This window comes from Neofelis nebulosa, chromosome 14, assembly GCF_028018385.1.
Source record: "Neofelis nebulosa isolate mNeoNeb1 chromosome 14, mNeoNeb1.pri, whole genome shotgun sequence".
NCBI lineage: Eukaryota > Metazoa > Chordata > Mammalia > Carnivora > Felidae > Neofelis > Neofelis nebulosa.
Genome location: NC_080795.1, coordinates 40,768,427 through 40,789,341, shown reverse-complemented (window position 1 = coordinate 40,789,341; position 20,915 = coordinate 40,768,427). Strand labels below are relative to the sequence as shown.

Genomic DNA, 20,915 nt, shown 5'->3' with positions numbered 1-20,915 from the left:
TCAGGTTGATGAAGAGGAGAATTAAAAATCAAAATAGCAAGCCAGCTCCCAAAGGGTTGTTCGTGTTGACCTTGGGATTCTGAAAGAATGTAATTAAAGCAGGCCCCGTGCAAGGTTCCCACCAGATTTATGGACAGAAACTTGAATACCTCAGCAGGTCTGCCTGTTTAATTGCTCCATTGTCAGTGACCTCCACGGTGGAAAACGTGAGTCAGATGGCGGGGGGGGGGGGGGGGGGGGGGGGGGGGGGTTGGAGCGGCGGGTGTGAGGGTGGGGGCGGGGGTGGGGCCCTGTGAGTGTCCACAGAAGCTGCGCCGCCACCGCCCAGGAAGTGAGATGCCTCTCTCGCCCAGGGGCACTGGGACACCTTTGTGGCCATCGAAGTAACAGCTCTTCAATTGAGTTAAAAGGTCAGGCGTGAGGGAAGAAGACCTGGCCGCCCACAGATATCTTTTTCATGCACTGAATGTCCCTGTGCGCATCGCTTTAAATGGATATTTCCTGTCTCAATTTTGACCACCGGTTCTTCCCCCACTAACGTATAGACGCAGGTACGTGCTTACCTTTCCAGACTAAAACAGTACCCAGACAGAACTCTGGGACATTTGTTGTTTGGAAAAAAACATCCATTTCTTAGAATGAGTACTGCTCAAAGCCAACAGTGACTTAATGTCTTAAAACTGCCCCAGTGAGAGGGTCCCAAGTTCAGACTACACGGCATTCACGTGGTGGCAAACGGAAAGGTGGCAAAACGGAAATCTGGGACTCCAACCCAGATTGTCCCAGTACAGGTGGTATGTTTTAATTCGGAGGCGTGACCCTAAGCTTGGTTAGTACCGAACCCTATTTTTTCTGTTTTTCTAATTTTCAAGATTTGTTCCAAATAATGCTTACATGGTAACCAATATAAATAAATAGACACCCGGCTGAAAGACTTCCCACAGGGAAAACGAAAATAAGGGCTGGCTTGTCCCTGTGGAATGGTTTCATATATGTACCTAAATGAGGCCCCAGGGCTCATACTTACATAGGTACACAGGTCTCTCGCCCACAACTAAATCCACCTAACCCATCCAAGTGAGTTCACAGTAAGGCTAAGACCCTCACTGTAAAGAAGAGGGGCGTAGGGGAACACTCAGGCCAGCCCCCTCCCATCTCCCTGGACGCCAGCTTCCTTAGCTTTGACCAAGCCCCATGTGTGCGGGTGGGTGTCTTAAATCCTTCCGTAGATTTTTAGTTAAAAGTGGTGATTGGTTTTCTCCTTCAGCCAATTGGCAGAGAGAGTCAGGGGGGCTCAAACGGGAGCATCGGAAAAAGAATCACACGTGGCGATGGATGAGCAGTAATTCCATTTCCAGGCATCCTCGCGAAAGAATTGAATACAGGGGCTCAGACACGTGCTTGTACGCGAACGATCACAGCAGCATTCACCGCAACAGATGAAAGGCGGAAACACCCCATGCCCATCAATCAGTGAACAGATAAACACAATGTGATTATGTACGTATACATCCATATAATGGTACACTACACAGCCTTAAAGAGGGGTGAAGTTTGACACACGCTACATCATGGATGAACGTCAAAGACGTTATGCTTAGTGAAAGAAGCCAGAGACAAAAGGTCGAACAATGTTTGATTCTCTTTATAGGAAATATCCAGAATGGGTAGCTCCATAGAGACAGAAAGCAGATTAGCGGTAGCCGGGGGGCTGGGAAGAGGGTGTAACTGTTTAATGGGGACAGGATTTCCTTGAGAGGAGATGAAAATGTTTAGGAACCAGATAAAGGTTGATGGTTGCACAACATGTGAATTACTAAAAGCCACTGAACTGTACAGTATTAACTTTATGTTATGAAAATTTTACCTCTTTTATTAAGAAGAAAACAATGGCCAGGGAACAAGATACAGACCCCATCACAGAAGAAGACCCTTTGCTACTTACTCACTGTCCTTTCTCCAGCCCCTGGGTCTCTCTGCAAAGGGCCTCCCCTCACCGAAGATGTCCCTGAGTGGCAGGGGGTGTGAGAAATCTCCACCCCATAGGCTCATCCAGCCCATCGGCTGCCTTCCAGCAGCTGCCCTGCCCCCTCCCCCCCAGCCAGGCACTCATCCTTCACCGCTGAGGACGGCTTCTGCCCTCAGCTGCTCTTCTCAGGGAGGATTTGCCGTTGCCCATCAGATGGCAGGTGCCGAAGCCCCTGGGGATGCTGTCTTTACACCAGGGCCACATGCTATCTGGTTTGCCTCAGCACCTGCCGAGGGGCCCCAAGAGTTAAAGGGCATATGGGGATTTTAACGCGTCCGTCTTGTTGCCAGAAGTTTCTGACCTACATATCCAGGTGGTTTTCCTAAAACAAGAAAGCACTTTCAGAGTCAAGGTAATGAAAATTAGGTTGTTGTCTTTGCCTGGGTGTCCCAGAGAGCAGAGCCTGAGACAAATGCATGGGTGCAGTTAGTTTATTTGGTCCCAGGGAGGAGTGAAGAAGGGCAATGTGGACCGAGGAACAAGGACAGAAGGAGTGCCAACATAAGGGTGCATTATCAAGCTGGCTCCCGCTGTAGGTGACTGCTGCTTGATCTCACCTGCTGCACTTTCTGAGGACCCTCATGCAAAGCATCGTCTCAGAACTACTGGTCCTGATTACAAAAGGGGGAAGCGCTTGTCCATTGACTCCCCCACCCCGTTTTGATCAAGGGTGTTCCTGTAGTGCTCGCATTATTGAGTTGCCCATGCATGAGATGCCCAGAAGGTTCCTGAGGGTGTGTCACACGCTGGAATCAGCGAAGCCCCAGGCAGGAAAGAGAAATGCGCTTGCTGCAGGCGTCTGCAGGGAACCGTGTCTGGAACCTGTCTGGGCAAACAGCAGCTGGAGCAGATGTGAGCCTAAGAGGACTCGCCTTGGCACGAGGCATAAGTGCCATCGGGGTATTATGAGTGTCGGACTGAAAGAAACACACATCTGAAATGCTCACTACACCTTCTGCGAATGGCTGAAGTATTCTGGCATGTGTTTCTGCAGTTCCCATTCACAATCACCAACGAGTAAGCCATCCCCAAATCAGCTCTGGCTTGAACTTCACTCAACCTTCAGTTCTTGATGCAGCACCTTCTTGTGACCCACAGGACTCTAGGAGCCGGGGCACTAGCCGTGACTAAGACCACAACATCCTTGCTCTTCAGAGGTTTATATTCCAGTGGACTGAGACATACAATATAAAGTTTAGAATAAATAAATAAGAAAACTTTCAGATGGGGTAAGCACAGGAAATTGAAATGGGGTGATAGGATGGGGTTGAAGGACAACAGCTTATCTTGGTGCCTTTAAAGGTTAGGCAGGTGGGTGGTTTGGCTTCTGGTTCCTGTCTCCAATAGCTCTGTGACTCGGTCGCATTTTCTTTAAAATCCATTTTGATTGCTTAGTCAGACACAATAGCACAATTTTAAGGTCTAATGTTTTAAACACAATTTCCTGATTCATAAGATTCTATGACACGTACCAATATCAATGGTGTCTTCTTTGGAAACACGGGAGAGTCATTTTCTATTCACTGCTCTCCCTTGTATATCACACACACACACACACACACACACACACACAACACATGTGTCATATGTCCCAGTCTACTTCCTGCTTTTTCTCACATCCACTCTCCCTTCCAGTCTTCACCCCTACAGCACATGCGGTCCAGGCTGCTCCACCTTTTGTCCAGGCTCTGTCAGTGACCTTCTGATGACTGTCCAAGCTTTGCTTTGCTTTGCAGCCTCATTTCCTGGTGTCTCGAAAACATTTCCTCTTTGTAATTTTTACCCCCTGGTTCTGGTTATGCCCTTTAGAGACCCGGTGAATAAATGTAGGCATTCGACCACACAACTCTCCTCCCGATGATTAAATAGGACAATACTCCCTCTTTGTCTTCTCTCCGGCCTGCACCTCCCCCATTCCTTACCTTTCTCATTGCATCCTGGCAACCGATAGTTTGATTTATTGTTTTTAAGATGTGTTCAAAACTGAACATAGTATTTCAAGTGTGATCTGAACAAAGCACAGTGGTTCTATTTCTTCCTTTGAACTAAAACTGTTTGTAAAAATAGATTTTTAAGACTGCAGTTCTGAGTTTTGACAAATCAATATACCTGTGTAGTCAGCCTGATCGAGATCTAGAACATTCCCATCACTCCAGAAAGTTTTCTCATACCCTTTCTCAGCCCAAACCTGCCACCAATAGCAACCCTTACTCTGATTTTTATTATCATAGATTCGTGTTGCTTATATCAGAATTTCATACACATAGCATCATGTAGAATGTACTCTTTTGTGATTGGCTGCTTTCAGTCAAAATAATGTTTCTGAGACTCATCCATGTTATATGTGACAGCAGTCCTTTCTTTTCTATTGCTGAGTAGTATTCCATTGAATGGATGCACCACAATTTGTTTATCTGTTCTCTTACTGATGGACATTTGAACTGTTTTCAGTTTGGGGCTATAACAAATAAGCTTCCAGAAACAAGTAGTTTGATAGAGTTTTGTTTTAATTTGTCTGGGGTAAATGCCCAAGAGTGGAATTTCTGGATCATAATGCAAGTATCTAAATTTATAAGAAATTGACAAATAATTTTCCAAAATGGCTGTGCCAGCAATGTATGTATGAGTCTAGTTCTTTGCTCCACATTCTTGTCAACATTTAGTATTAGCAGTTTTGTTTTTTCATTTTAGCCATTCTCATGGATGTGAAATCATTGTGATTTTAGTTTGAATTAATTTAATGAACTTGATCGTATTTCCTGTACTTATTAGTCTTTTCCAAATCTTCCTCTGTGAAGTGCCTGGTCAAGTCTTTTGCCCATTTTTTTATTGGGTTGTTTATCTTTATATTTTCCTTACCTAATTATAGGAATTTTTTTTATTTTTTAATTTTTTAAAGTTTATTTATTTATTTTGAGGGAGAGAGTGAGAGGGAGAGAGTGTGTGAGTGAGGGAGGGGCAGAGAGAGAGAGGGAGAGAGAGAATCCCAAGCAGTTCCCTGCTGTCAGCCCTATGTGGGGCTCGAACTCACAAAACTGTGAGATCATGACCTGAGCTGAAACCGCCAAGAGTCAGATGCTTAACCAACTGAGCCACCCAGACACCCCATGATTATTTTTTCTTAAGTCCAATATAATTTCTTTTACAGTTTAGTGCTTTTTTTTTTTGTCTTGAGAAATCTTTGCCTAACACATAGTGCAAAGATATTCTTTTAGGTTTCCTTCTAGAAGCCTTATATTTTCAGCTTTTATGTTCAGACATATCTGTGATCACTGTTGGATTAATTTTGGCATATAGTTTGAGGTAAGGGTTAAGGTTTGCTTTTTTCCATACACTTATCTAGCTTTTGAGCACCAATTTGTCTTAGCAATTTTCTTTTTTCCTATTGAATTACCTTGCGTGTTGATCATTTCCTATTCCCTGCTAGACGAGGAGCTCCTCCAAACCCATGTCTCTCTCTCCACCACCATTTAAAAAATAAGTTTTGTACCCTTTGATTTATTTCACATGGCCTTTAGCCTTTACTGAATGAACACTCCATGTCAGGTATGAGATGAAGAGCTAGATCCAGAGAATTTTTTGTCCTGGGGGAATTTCCTTCTGTTAGGAGGAGTTAACAGAGAGGTGAATGGCTTCCATTCCATTTTTTATTTTTTTATTTATTTTTTATTTTTTTATTTTTTATTTTTTAATTTTTTTTTGATGTTTATTTATTTTTGAGACAGAGAGAGACAGAGCATGAATAGGGGAGGGGCAGAGAGAGAGGGAGACACAGAATTGGAAGCAGGCTCCAGGCTCTGAGCCATCAGCCCAGAGCCTGACACGGGGCTCGAACTCACGAACCGTGAGATCGTGACCTGAGCTGAAGTCGGACGCTCAACCGACTGAGCCACCCAGGCGCCCCAACCATTCCATTTTTGAAGAAGGTACGTGCAGGGAGGCAACCTATCATAGTGATTAGAAACCATCAGTTTTGGGTTTAGCACATATGACTTAAAATCTAGGCTCCAACGTATCTTAGCTGCTAAGGTAGACCATGAGCAGGCCACTCAACTTTTTGAGGGTTCTGTTTCCTCAGAGTTGTTGAAGTATTACATGATGCAAAGTATAGAATGCTTATTCCATTTGTCTGGTACTCAGTTAAGTGCTAATTAATTGGTTGCTATTTTTATCCCATGGACTCAGGGAAGGCATCCTGGAGGAAGTGATTACTCAGCTGAGCCTTGAGGAATGTTGAAAGCTGTCCAGGTGAAGAAATGCAGGAAAAGCATTGCAGGCTGAAGGTTTGGGAAGAACAAAGATATGGAGGCATAAATCAGCATGGTATAAATGGGGATATCATCAAAGCTTAAATTGTGAAGAAGAGCCTGGCTAAAAACATGGGGAGAAGTCAGGTCATGGAGAGACTTATATGGCAGTATTTTTCAGTCAACACAAGTTGTGAGCGACTAGGGGAAGTGTCAGCTGCCTCCTGGTTCCCCCAAGCTCTAAGTCAATTCTCGAAAGTCGCATTCAGTCCCCACCTAAACACTTGAGCAGGAAACTCACCCTGAGAACTGGAGGGGTGGGTGGTGGGGATGCATCATGGAGACTCCGACAGGCCAACCAGCATAATACTCTCCCTTGCAAAGCCTCAGGCATCCTGTCACATAGTACAAGAGACAGGTGTCTGAGAATTTCCAGATGAAGCCTGATATCCACATCCTAATTCTGTCCAACAGCATGGCCACCTTGAGAACAGAGCCTGAGCCCGTGCCCCAATGGCTAGGCTGGGCTTGTTGGCTCTCACTAGTACCCATCGCAAAGAGAGAGCCTGTCCCTCTCATCTGTCCTCTTATGGGCAGGGATTCTACCAGGAATGGATCCATCTCCCCAAACTCTGCTGTCTTCCAGCTACTTGTTTGCTTTGAGCTACCATTTTTAGGCACTTGCTACATATTAAGCCCATTGCTAAACTCTTGTCATGCATTCACTCCATTACTTTAAGCTTCTCAGCAACTCTCCAAATAGATTTTATTGTTCCAATTTGCAGATGAAGAAAATGAAGCTTAAAAACATGAAATAACTTGCTGATAGTCACAGAAATCCTGAATGTCAGGTCCGAAATGGGAGCCATCATCTCAGCACCTGCACATTACTTCCTCCTGTTTCCCGAGTAGCCACTGAGGGAGGGGTCCCCCTACCCGCTGCTCCAACAGCTTGATGGAACATCAGCCTGGGTCACCTCTGTGCCTTTTGGGCACAATTTAGGCTGCCCTTCCGGGACTGCCTTCTCAGCTGAGTCACTTTAGGGGGTGCTGGGTCTTGGCAGTGTGGCAGCTACACCTTGTCCTTGCTGACACGGTGGCAGTGCTCTCCTAGCCTACTGTCAACCTGAATCGAATGCTTTATTAGCCCCATTCGCAAATTCAATAACTTAGGTTGAGAGAGGACAAGAACACATAACACCAAATCACAGCATCAAGACTCAAAAACCTCCCAAACCAGCCACATCCCACAGGCTGTATTGTCTTTCTCGATGGTCAGTCCCATGGCCAGGAAGCATCCTGTCAGAGGCATAAGGACTATCTGAGAGAAGAGCTGTACCAGCCCCTTCAAACTACCAGTTTACAATTCTGCTGGATGACTGGGAATGTAAGATAAACTGTAAAAAGAGAAAAAACAATGTAGAAAGGCCCTTCGTGCTAACAACATAACTCATAGCCCGTCTACTTCTTACTCTCTTCTTATCAAGGAAAGATAGAACAGTGGAGGGATGAGTGGCCAAGGTGTGGATTCAGCCTCAAATGACCCAAAACAAAGATAAATGTCCGGAAAATGTGGAGCCCTGATTCATATTCTTACAGGCAAGAATTATCCTGCCAAGCCACCAGTTTTTCTCTTTACCTGATCAGGATGAAACCCCATTTGCAAGGTGAGATCATCTTGGAAAAGAAATGGAGCCACGTGAAGCCTTGCAGATCCACAAGAGTCTGGTTTGCTGGGAGTGAACCAGATAGAATCTGACTATTGCTGCTGTGCCCAATTTGCTGAATTCATAAAGCAAAAAATCAAAATCTAGTCTTTCTTCCATGTCTAGCCATCTGTTTCTGTGAGTCTGCCCACATGCCCTGGACCTCTGGAGGGCAGAGTTCCAGGCCACTGTTCTGCTATTTTGACAGCTTTGCAGCTGTGACCCATGTACTGGAAAGAGCTGTGTGCAGTGCCTTGGTCTTGGAACTTTACACATTTTTGACGTGATTAGGTATTTACAACTGGAAGTGCAGCCAGAGTCCAGTGTTTCCAGGGATGATGCGTATAACCCAGAGGTTCTAATGTGGCTGCTCCTGGCTTTGGCTGGGATCACGTAAGTTCTTAGGAGTTTACCCACAGGTCATGAACATGAGACTATAAAACAGCCACACTGGGACCTTCATCCAGATGGATAAATTGTATAAAACTTTCTCCACCACAGTTTCAGAAGGTCGTTTTGTAGAAGGCACTCATAGACATTTTGCAAAAGTCATTAGCAGTGACGTGGTAGAACAGACACGTCCTTGGTATTTCCTACATTACACGTATTTGCATAACAGCAAAAAAAGGATGGAGGGGTACTTGGGTGGCTCAGTTCGTTGAGCGACTGAGGCTTAGGTCATGATCCCAGGGTCATGGGATTGAGCCCGGAGTCGGGCTCTGAGCTGAGTGTGGATCCTGCTTAAGATTCTCTTTCTCCCTCCTCTGCCCCTCTCCTTCACTTGCACACGTGCTCTCTCTCTCTCTCAAAAAAAAAAAAAAAAAAGATGGAAATTACCCAAGGATAAAAATACAGTTGATTAAATAAAAAGCCTTTCAAACCATAAGAGACTTAAATACAGAGAACAAACGGAGGGTGGATGGGGGGAGGTAGCAAGAGGGGAAATGGGTGATGGGCAGTGAGGAGGGCACTTGTTGGGATGAGCACTGGGTGTTGTATGTAAGCGATGAACCATGGGAATCTACCCCAGAAACCAAGAGCACACTTTACACCCTTTATGTTAACCAATTTGCCAATAAATTATATTAAATAAATAAACAAAAAGCCTTTAACCTTTATTCATTGACTTCCCAATCATTTCTTCATCACCTGTTATGTGCCAGGAACTCTTGTTTGCTAAAGACAAAAAAAATAATAATAATAATAAACACTCCCCCTCGTTTCAAGGGGGCTCATATTTGATGGGAGAAATAAACATATGTACAAATAATTATTCATGATTATGCAGAAGGTGATTTGGGAGCACAGAGGAAGAATGGATTAGCTGGGAGGCTAAGGGTGGGCATCACAATTGAGGAGGCGTTTGAACTGGGTCTGGAGAAAGGCACATAGGAGTTTCTCAGACAGAAGGGTTAAAGTGGGGTTCCAGACAGAGAAATTCTGGTCAGAGGAATTCCTTGAGGAGAGGAACGGTAAGTTTGGGAAAATGGCAAGTCATATGATGTACTTTAGTACTGAATTTTGAGCAATTGCTGTGAGAAAAACTAAAAACTCTCTGCAAATTACATACATACACTCCAATGCTAAAATGATCAGTCCGAAGTGAATCTAGATGAAACAGCACAGGTCATGGAAATAGGGTCCCAGATAGACTAGGAACAACTACAACAAAAAGGACCACCTGAACTCAAATAGTATGACATCTGGTTCCAGTGACTGCTGGTTTCCCCTAAATCCTGATGGGAAATAAGTGGATATTAGAGTGATATTATATACCATACAAGAAGACTATTAGGGTACATATATAATTCCAAAATGCAGGTTCAGCCATTCTCAGGAAATCCTTTTGTTATGCTTATAATTGCCTAAAGTAAATATGCCCTTCAGGTACTGATAAGCAGAAACACAAGAAATGGATGGAACTTACTGATATTTGCCCAGTGGAGAGAGTAGAGAGGTCCTTGTACAATAGTGTCTGCAGAAGCTCTAGCACAGAGTAAGCACTCAATAAATGCTAGCTCAATCGTGACAAAAGATTATATAAAAATAACAAGTGAAGGGGCTAAGCGTCTGACTTTGGCTCAGATCATGATCTCATGGTTCATGGGTTGTTCAAGCCCCATGTCAGACTCTGTGCTGACAGCTCGGAGCCTGGAGCCCGCTTCGGATTCTGTGTCTCCCTCTCTCTCTGCCCCTCCCCTGCTCGCTCTCTCTCTCTCTCTCTCTCAATAAATAAACATTAAAAAAATAATGAGTGGAAATTCACAAGGCATCCTAAGAAAGCTTTGAGCTTGTTATCTGGAGTTTCAAAGTGGTAAAAGTCAATTAAGGAAAATTGAAAATTGAGGTCAGCATGCACACGCACATCATAACCCATCTATACTACGTGTGTGGCACCAGAATCCCAAACTGAGAAATGAAATGAAGAAGTGGTATAGAACACTGAAAACCCTAGGGCTTTAGAAGGTGCAAATGTCAAATTGCTCTACAGAGATGATTCACAACCCCCAGGTCATAGGGTCTCTCAGGAGAGGAAAACAAAACACACAACCTTTCTAGGGATGAGTTCATAATCAAGGATTGCAAACCACATGAAAAGACAAACTACCATAAAGGAGAATTAGGAGGCGTAAGAGTTGGAAATAACAGAATGCTCTAAAAATGATTTGAGGACAATTTGAGGACAAGTGTTTGAGGACGATGCAAACAAACACTTCTAGAACTTCTCTCCATGTACTAAATTTAATTGAAAACTGTACGAACAATAAAAGGTAACTCCATCTGCAAATTCTTAATGGCCTCTTTTATGCTTCAATCTTGATTTGTGGATTGACTCAGATATCAAAGTCAAAATGTAATTTGATCCCAATCTGGTCAAAACCTACACCAATCTGGTCAACACCAGTCTTTAAAAGGTTATCTTGGAAAAAAGCAGAGAGGTGGAAAATGCCAAAACAGTCAAGTTAAAACAGGCATCTCATTTCCCTGGCAATTAAGCCAATGCTGAAATGGTCATAAATATTTTTATCTATTCATATTTCAGCTACTGCTTCCATTTGGCTTAAGTGTAAATTTTTAGTCATTTATTTTGTTAAAAGCCTCAACAAAGACTCCAAAAACAAGGGTTTTTTTGTATCTCACTGTTTCATTAGAACAACATTCCAAAAAAGCTTCTCCTGGTTTATTTTTACCTATAGAATTGGGTAAATTTTAGTGGATTGAAGGACCGGAAAATGGCACTGATGCAAGAACCCCAAATTCCTGTGTGTCCTTCCAGAACTCTCTTGGGGGAGTAGTCGCTGAACTTAAGGTTCTTATGCATGAACAAAATTTCAGGGAATAAAATGAATGAGATATTGAGGCAGTGACACAGAATTGCCATCTTATGATTTGCTAGATAAGGACAGTCCACATAAATATTTACTACTGCCTTAATCTCATTTTTAAAGGACTATTTGATACCAAAATAAGGAAGAAGATAATTTCAGAAAAAAAAGATGTTCCTCACATTTTCATGTAAATAGCTTTATTAAAAATAGATTACAGCATCCTTATTTTCCCCCATTTTGCCACAAATTAGCAAAATATTGGTCATGGTTTCAGAGTGTGAGATAATAGAAAATATATATATATTGGTCTCTGTCCCCAATTACTGGCACAGAGCTCCTGAGCCCTTGTAATATCCTCAGTGATAAAAACACTAGGAGCATCTCTCGTTCTGATATTTGGTCTCTGCCTTTGGTTCCTGATATAGGGCTTCTTTTGTTCTGAGGTGACTCTGCCTGGCCTCCTGAATGGAGGCTGGTCACCAGAAAGACCAAGCCATGATTAGAAGTCTGGAATGTTCAGCTCCACATTGTCTTGAGAGGGAAGAGGAGCTGAAAATGGAGATAATGATTGATCATGCCTATGCCATGAAACCTCCATAAACATTCAAATAATCTGGAGTTTGGAGAGCTTCCAGGTTGGTGAACCACATACTGGAAGAGTGGCACACCCCAACTCTACAGGGACAGAAGCTTTTGTGCTCAGGACTCCCCCAGACATTGCTGTATGTATCTCTCCATCTGGCTGTTCATCTGTATCCTTTATCATATCCCTTAATCAACTAGCAAACATAAGTGTTTCTCTGAGTTCTGTGAGCTGCTCCAGCGAATTGATTGAACCCAAGGAGGGGGGTCATGGGAACCTCTAATTTGTAGCCAATCAGTCAGAAGCACAGGTGACAATCTGGACTTGAGGTTGGCATCTGAACTGGGGTGGAGGCAATCTTGGGGGACTGAGCCCTTAAGCTGCAGGATCGGACAGTATCTCCAGGTATGTAGGGTCACAATTGAGTTAAATTGTAGGACATCCCGTTACTGTCCTGGAGAATTGCTTGGTGTGGGAAAAAAAGCCCACCCATTTGGTGATCAGAAGTGTCAGAAATGAAGTGTAGGAAGTAAGGAGCAAAGGAGAAAGTAAAGGAGGAAGTGAGGAGTAAAGGAGAAAGACAGGAGGTAGCCTGAACTGTAGAACTCTCCAGGACACCGATTCAGTGGTCCCCAATTTTGGGGATGCAGGGCATGTGTCCTCTTATTTCTGATTTCAAAGCAGGGGATTCAGAACTCTAGAATCCCTATCTACCAACTGAGATACACATTCAACATTAATAATAGGCAGATTTTATACCTCTTGACCTACCATTATAACTAGTCTGACTATAAAATCATTGGAGTTTAGAGGGTCCTTTATGGTTTCCAAAGCATTTATATATGCATTCTCTCCTTCAGTCTAAGGAAGAAAGAAAGGACCTTAATGTCAGAAGTTTTATTTATTTATTTCTATCTTGCAGTTGAAGAAACCGGAAGTTGAAGCTGTCATTCATTTGCTCATATAGTCAATAAATATTTATGTGTCTCCAGGCCCTGTAGCACTATTCTAATCCCCAATGACATTAAGATGAATAAAAAGTCAACCAACTGCTTACGATTATATGGGTAGTTAGTGACAGAGCTCGACTGGAGCCCAGGTATCTTGATTGCAAGTATTGTGCCCTCTCTAGCAAGCCATGATGCCCACGTCTCTCTCTCTCTTCATTGTGTTTAGTTCTCTTTTCCACAGACAACCCTCCTGCTTGCCCACATACCATCTGAGCTCTCTGACTTTGGGCAGAGCTCCCTGACCTTGGCCGTGGCATTCCGGACAGGTTCTCATATTCACACCAATATCCTCTAGATGTTTGTTCAACATTTATTTAGGGTGGCTGAGATCCGGAATGGGGTTGGATGGGTATGAAGAACAAAGAGGGCCATGCCCAATTAGCAAAATAAAGGCCCTGCAGCTAAATAGGAAGTTTAACAGAACATGAAGATAATCATTACATCGTTACTTGAACGTAAACATGCGTACAATCTCTCCTCCCTACCCCAAGAAGCTTATCATAATATTTCTTCCAAACATACATAGTTCTTTCCCTGAGAGGAGATCCAATGAATACAGTTTTCTCCAGTTCTTTATATTCCAGTAATACCTTGTTTAACACCCTGGTCACCCACCCCCTCATCTTCCCTTGCACTCACTTCTTCATGAAACAGCCTCTGTTCAACACTTTGCCAAGACATATTCTCATTATGCACCACCCAATTCAAGGCCTGTTCTTTCCAAGAGTCTACTTTGATGCACCCAGAACATTTCACCTTCCCAACTTGATCTCCACACATTTCTCCATCTGGAGCCCATATAATCCAGGATTACAGCTAAGCCTGCATCCATCAGTATGTGATTGGTCTGACAGGTCTCCTGGTCACATGGGCGCAACACTTTTGAATATCGCCCTTACATATATTGCCACGTAGTCCTTTTCATTTGTAAAATCTTTGTAGGTACTCTTCTTTCATATATCGGCCAGGTTGAGATATGTTAGAGTTCAGAGGCTTTTTCTGAATAGATATAGAACTGATAAAGGACATTTTTAACTTTTTATGTTCCTGGCCCCTGCTCCTGAGCTCCCGGGGAAGCTATACTTTAACATTTACCAAGGTCAAAATGCCTTGGCAAAATCTCAAAGTGTGGGCTCTGTTTCTGCCCTGAGCACACATTGTACATCTGCTTCGTTGAAGAAAATTACCAAAAGGAATTACCAAAAGGAGCAGTCTGAACACAAAAGGTAAGAAAAAGTAAGAAACTTCCCTGGTTCCCATGAGATTAAAGTCATACAGCCTTGCATATACTCCAAATTTAAGATAAGGTCTGCAACTTTCTGAAATGTCTTTGTCAAATGTTCTATGTTCTTTGTAACTTTTATATAAATTATGTAAAAGCTGCATATGACCAGATGTTCGTTTACAGGAGTACTCTCTTCTTCGTGAAGACTGTATATCCCGGGTGGCTGTCCTAACTTGGGCTTGAATAAAATCTCTTTCTTGCCTTTAGAGATTCTGAAATTGTGTTCAATTTGTGTCAACAGATACATAGATATGCATATTTGTAATATGTCCAATGCAGTGCCGAGTGATGGATCATTATGCATTTGCTCATGATGCTTTTAGAACTAAGAGGAAAAGAGAAATAGTAGCTTCGACTCTTCACTTCCAACTACCCCCACACTCTCTCTAATGGGATGTTTAAATGCTGAATTTTTTTTTTTTTTTAAATTTTTTTTTTTTTCAACGTTTTTTATTTATTTTTGGGACAGAGAGAGACAGAGCATGAACGGGGGAGGGGCAGAGAGAGAGAGGGAGACACAGAATCGGAAACAGGCTCCAGGCTCCCAGCCATCAGCCCAGAGCCCGACGCGGGGCTCGAACTCACGGACCGCGAGATCGTGACCTGGCTGAAGTCGGACGCTTAACCGACTGCGCCACCCAGGCGCCCCAATGCTGAATTTTTTTCTGAAAATAGAAAACACTTGATGCCAGTGTTGCCACTGCCTGAGTGGCTCAGTTGGTTAAACTTCTGACTCTTGGCTTCAGCTCAGGTCATGATCTCATGGTTCGTGAGTTCCAGGTCCATGTGGGGCTCTGTGCTGCTGGTGCAGAGCCTGCTTGGGATTTTCTCTCTCTCTCTCTCTCTCTCCCTCTCTCTCAAAATAAGTAAATAAATAAATTTTTTTAAAAAAGAATATAATTGGTGCCATATCAGAATATATTTAAGGGAAGATATTCGGTATGCCTTGAAAGGTGCCAGTTCATGGGGCTTGTAGATGGCTCAGTCGGTTGAGTGTCTGACCTCGGCCCAGGTCATGATCTTGCGGTTTGTGAGTTCGAGCCCCACATCGGGCTCTGTGCTGACAGCTCAGAGCCTGGAGCCTGCTTCGGATTCTGTGTCTCCCTCTCTCTCTGTCCCTGCCCCACTTGTGCTCTGTCTGTCTCTCTCTCTCTGTCTCTCTCTCAAAAATAAGAATAAACATTTAAAAAATAAAAAAAAAGAAAGGTGCCAGTTCAACAGAGAATATTTGAAAAATCTGTTGCTAACTTCATGCAAGATGGCCCTTCTATACATGAAAGTGCTCAGCTGCAAATACCTGGCAGGTGAAAGCCTGTCAATGAACATGACTCCTCTTTCAATGGCAGTGCAAGCTTCTCTGTGAAGGAATCATACAGTCCTTTCACAATTTACTGCACTGTGGCCTTCTATAACTTTTATCAGAGGCACTAAGAGAAAGTACTTAGTCGTGACCCATCACAAGCCCAGGGAATGCCATTGTGAAGCCCTGCAGAATGCCAGACACATCAACTTGGTCATCAAGTACATGTGACTTGAGCTGATATGAGCTGTCATGCAAGTTCCTAGACTTCACTGTCACAGTGTATAGATAACACTCTCAAGATAGTCCTAGCTCTTGTGAAATCTGCAGGCTTTATCATCAAAACTACTTTGCACAAATTAGACAGCCAACGAATACCTGTTGAATAAAACTGAAGAATGGAATTGATTCTTTGTAGCCCAGGGAGCGGCTGCTACAAACCTCACATTTAAATGATAATGAAATTTAATGCTGAGAATTATACTTTCTAATCCTAACCCTGATCTTGGGGTAAGAGATTTTATGGCAAACACTCGGGTCCTCTGGGTTGTCCATAACCTATGCTTCTCATTGTCTTTCCACTTTGCTTATTTCAAGATAGAATTAAAGTCTATCAGTAGGTGAATTCCAGGAAGGAAGTTAATTCGGAGAAAAGTGTTCTCCAAAGCAGCCGTTCTAAGAAACGTATTAACTGTTTCTTGCATGAAAGCCGTATTTGATTTCTTGTTCAGTCCCTCCATCCCGTTAATTCCTTTCTCCTTTCCTACTTGAATAATAGTTAGCAAAAGTTAAGATATCAAAATCCCTTCTCCCCTGACCCCCACTCAAATAACAGGAATCCTGAATCATAGCACTCTAAGGCCCACGGGGAGAAGTGGGTGCTTCCTGCAGAAAGAGCAACCAGAAGAGGCACAGGATCCTGAGTGAAACACTGTATCTGTCTCCTAGGGAATCCTCAAGGGCCACTGAAATCATGCACAGATGCACGGAGACAGCCGGTGACCCACAGCTGTAGACAGCACCTTGGAACATACATTTTTGTGGCTTGGGTGAGCAGGAAACACCAGACATAGGAGAGGGTTGCAGAAGGGTGGGTGAAAGAGCATTAGAGCTGAACTTGATCTTCCTCCTTGCTCCAAAGAACGAGGAGACCCTAATGCTCCAGAGATTTGTTTGCACCGAGAAGATCTTATTTCGAATTGCAATTACCTGTGGGATGATTAAGACTACAGTACTGGAGATTGCGTTAAACCCAATTAAGTCCTCTGCAATCAGAGTCATTATTCTGGGGCAGGGATGAAAAAAAAAAAAAGATGTATATTCTAGTTAAAAAGGGATGAAAAAGAAAATGATCTAGGGCAGTGTTTCCCAAGTCTGCTGCGTAAGAATCAGAAGAACTTGTTGAAAACACAGATTCTTTTCTCCTTCTCCCCACCTCATACCCATTCTGAATCAAGAAAGTCTGGGGTGGTGACCAGGAATCAATATTTTTAAAAGCTCCTTGGGCCATCTGATGTTGCCAGCCCAGGTATGAGCTCTGGGGAAGAACAGGTCTTGGAGGCTGGTTTGTTGCCCTGATCTTCAGCTTGACTGACATTGAACTTGATGTTGCACTGGGCTGATTGGGACTGATCTGCTTACAGACCTCACAGGAAACTTATGGATAAACTAAAATGCTTGCTCATTAGTTACAAGGAGGGTAATCCTTCTCAGAGGTCAAAATGCCCACGTCTGCCATGCAGAACACCGGCATGACACCTGGACGCTTTTAATCAGATGGTCGCTTGCTATTGGTCTGTGAAATCAGATCAAAGAGATGCTCCCAATTGCGTTTTCATGCGGGCCACAGGAAGTGCGGGAAATAACTCTTCTATGCCCCAGACTAGATCTCCTCAACCTTGACCAGAGCTGGAGAAACACTGCCAAATTCTCGCTCTCACACATTTTTTCTAGAGCCTATGAAGGCAATCATTCTCTTGTTTTTTATTTTTTGTTTTATGTTTATTCTCCTTTCAAATGGGATACTATTTTACTAAATTTCCATTTTCTTCCCTGAAATTACATTCCATTTGTGTGTCCCTGGCCACCTATGCCACACTCCGTGTGTCCACATCACCAATATCTTGGTGACTGCTTACATGCGTAAGCTTATTTTCTATCCCTGTGTACTGACCTGATGGTCAACCTCATGAACTTATATTCCAGCCGGAATAGATTTGTAATAAATATATCTTAAGAACCAAAAAAAATTAGTGTGAGTGCTTTGAAGAAGCTGAACGACAGCAAGAAGTAGATGTGATTTGAGCTGGGAGTTGATTAAGGAAGTCTTCTCTGCAGATGTGACATTTATGTTGAGAGCTAGAACCTCATAATTGCACTCTCAAGCAATGTTTATTTCCAAGGTCACGCAGAGGCATGTCTCCATCGTAAATACCAGCATTGTTTTACTAAAAGAGCCAGTAGATGGTTTTGTAAAATTTGTTATGAGCAGCTAATGGGGAAAATACTCCTCCAGATAGTTGGAAAACTCTTCCACTGTTACACATGAGAAACCCTGGATAAAATATAATAAATATTTTTAAATATGCTATTTTTAAGTGAAATCCATTTCTAGTGAAGAAGTGAGCTCACAAAAAAGTAAGAGAAATCACCAGATTTTGAGAAATCAAAAGTAACGAGGGAAATGAAACTCAGTGAGGTCAACAGGAGACCTGAAAGTTTAGCGGCTGCCGGGAAGGGGTTTGGATACGAATCCCTGTGTAGGAACAGGAGATAAAGCCGTAAGCCCTAGAGACAGGAAGTTGGAACTGAAGCCACAACAGGATGCCAAGATGAAGGATTTAAAAATAGGGATTTTTAAAATGGAAAGATAGATAGATATCTCTGAGGACTTATAGCCACGTCACTATCTGATGTTCAAATTCATGTCATGGGCAAGATGTAGGAAACTCTAAGTTCAGATAATAGCATAAAAAGTAGTGCTTAGCTGTGGTGCTTTTGGAGTGACTTACAAAAGCAAATGCAAATCCTTTCTTGAAGAACATCCCGTTAGCAAGGTCTCTGTAGGGATTCCCAGAGATTAAATGCCAGTGAAGGCAAGTTCATAATCTAAAACTGTAAAACATATGAGGAAACAATACTATGAAAAAGAGTCACCGAAAGTTATGTGTATAGTACAGAAGGTAGAATTAGAACTTTAAATACTGTAATTCTTGAACAGAAATGATTTTTAAAAAGAATTTAAAGGATTAAATTTATAAAAGAAGGTCTTACGTGGAAAAAGTACAAGTGTCACTGAAAAAAGATCAGGCAGACCTTGAAAACTGAAGCCAAACAGAACTTTTAGAAATGAAAAATATGGCAATAAAAGCTAAAACTTATTGGGGGTGAAAATATGTGCATATCACATATCTAATAAGGGACTTATATCTCTAATACATGAAGAACTCTCTAAATAAGCAATTGAGACACACAATTTGGATGGATCTTAAAGGCATTACACTGAATGAAAAAAAGCCAATCTCAAAGGGTTACAAATTGGAGAAAACTCTCAAAATGACAAAAGTATAGAGAGGGAGAACAGATCAGTGGTTATCCAGAGTTAAGACAAGGTGTAAGCAGCGTGACGGTAAAAAGGCAGCGGGAGAGTGTTCTATTGTGTTGATGGAAGAGTTCTGCATGTTAATTGCGGCACTGGTTATATGAATCTACACTGGTGATAAAAGTCATAGAATAAAGACAAAGACTTCTATAATCGTAGTGTAGTTGGAAATATTGTACAAATCAATTTTTTGGCTTCAATAATGCACTGTAATTAGGTCACCATTGGGGCAAGCCAAAAGTGGGTATACATGAACTCTCTGTACTATTTTTGCAATTTATTATGATTCTATATTTAAAAACAAAACTTTTTTCAAAAATTTAAAACTGTGGAATACATATATTTTTAAAAACTGAATGGGCATGTGAAAAATAGATAAGTCGCTGACAAAAAGAGAATTAGTGAACTAGGAGACTGATCTGAGGAAATCATCCTAAGTCAGTCCAGAAAGATGAAGGGATGACAAATACAAAAACATTAAAAGACATGAAGGACAAAAGGAGATGCCCCACACAAACCTAATCGGAGTCACAGAAAGAAAACATTGAGAAAATGGAGGAAAGGGAATATTTGAATAGATAATGGTAGAGAATTTTACAAAATTGATGAAAGATACAAATCTGTAGATTCAAGAAACACAACCATTTGCAAACACTATAAATAACATTAAACCCACCCTCACACATTTTAGTGAAACTGTAGAATACCAAAGAAAGAAATTTTTTAAAGAACAACAGGCACGATTTTATCTGTTGCTAATCACAATTTTCTTCTCATTGAAAAACCAATTGCCTGATGTTTCTCTTGTACTTACATTTGAAGTCTGCTATCTAAATACACTGGTAGCTAAGAATGTCTACAGCTTATTACTTCAGGGAAAACACTTAAAACACTCTGTACTGTGTAAACTTTAGTGCAATCTCAGGAATATGAGCTGAGTAAATATGACAGGCACATGATCCTGGCTGGCCAAGAACCCATAAGTCTGCCTTAGTTTTGCTCAGCTTGTTTTTGCTCTGTAAACAGCGAATAAATCAAACCCACCCTTCCTCCCAGCCTGGTCTGTGGTAACGGTTCCTGCTTGACCTAATGACAGCTCAGTACAAACACCTTTCAGTTAATGTGTTGAGTGTTCAGGGGGTACAAGTTTGGCCCCACACACCCCTTCTACCTGAGCTACCAGTCTCTGGCTTTGAACTGGGAAAATTGAACCAAGATAGAGAATAATGTAGTTCTTTTTTCTTCTTCTTTATCTCTTATGCCAAATAGGCATGGAGATTCTTCTCTGTGAATAAGGCAATTTCAGTCAAAATTTCAACCCTGGGGTTGATTTATAAAATAGAGCAAAGGGCTGAGCATGGACATTCTGTTTCTAACTCTTCTGGAAATTTTAGCATTGTTTTTATCCATCTCCAAAATGGTGCAAAAAAACAAAACACTACCGTACGGCTTATCTCAGAAGAAATGCAGTGTCACAGCCCTACACTCCACAGACATACATCTCGCCATTCGATTCTACTGCAACTTAAGCTGGAGGGGAAATGAAAACTACTTATTCATTCATTCATTTATCTGTACACATTTTTTTTTTAATTTGTCAAGCCAGATAATAAAAAAAAACAATCGTTGAGTACGAACTGGGACAGTGTGGAAGGATCTTCCATCATTTCCTGTTTGAATTCTTGGTAGATGAGTGAGGGGTGAGGGGACATTTTCTTTGGAGTTGTCCAATACTAGGGATGCATACGTGGGGCAGGTTCCTATAGAAAAGGAGTCATGAAACAAACCTACTTACAATCTCCTCATTTGGGGGATTTCTAGGACT

General features: G+C 42.3%; 2 long non-coding RNA genes across 2 annotated transcripts; one reads left to right on the top strand and one right to left on the bottom strand.

Moving 5' to 3' along the window:
* The first annotated feature begins 326 nt into the window (after window positions 1-326).
* On the top strand, window positions 327-6,290 carry LOC131494311 (uncharacterized). Its single transcript, XR_009253321.1, has 3 exons — window positions 327-551; window positions 1,268-1,500; window positions 6,215-6,290. It is a non-coding gene; the product is annotated as an uncharacterized LOC131494311 (long non-coding RNA).
* Window positions 6,205-8,200, bottom strand: LOC131494310 (uncharacterized). The gene is made up of 3 exons (XR_009253320.1): window positions 7,916-8,200; window positions 6,578-6,671; window positions 6,205-6,306 (listed from the first exon to the last, which is right to left on the bottom strand). It is a non-coding gene; the product is annotated as an uncharacterized LOC131494310 (long non-coding RNA).
* Between the last annotated feature and the right edge of the window lie 12,715 nt (window positions 8,201-20,915).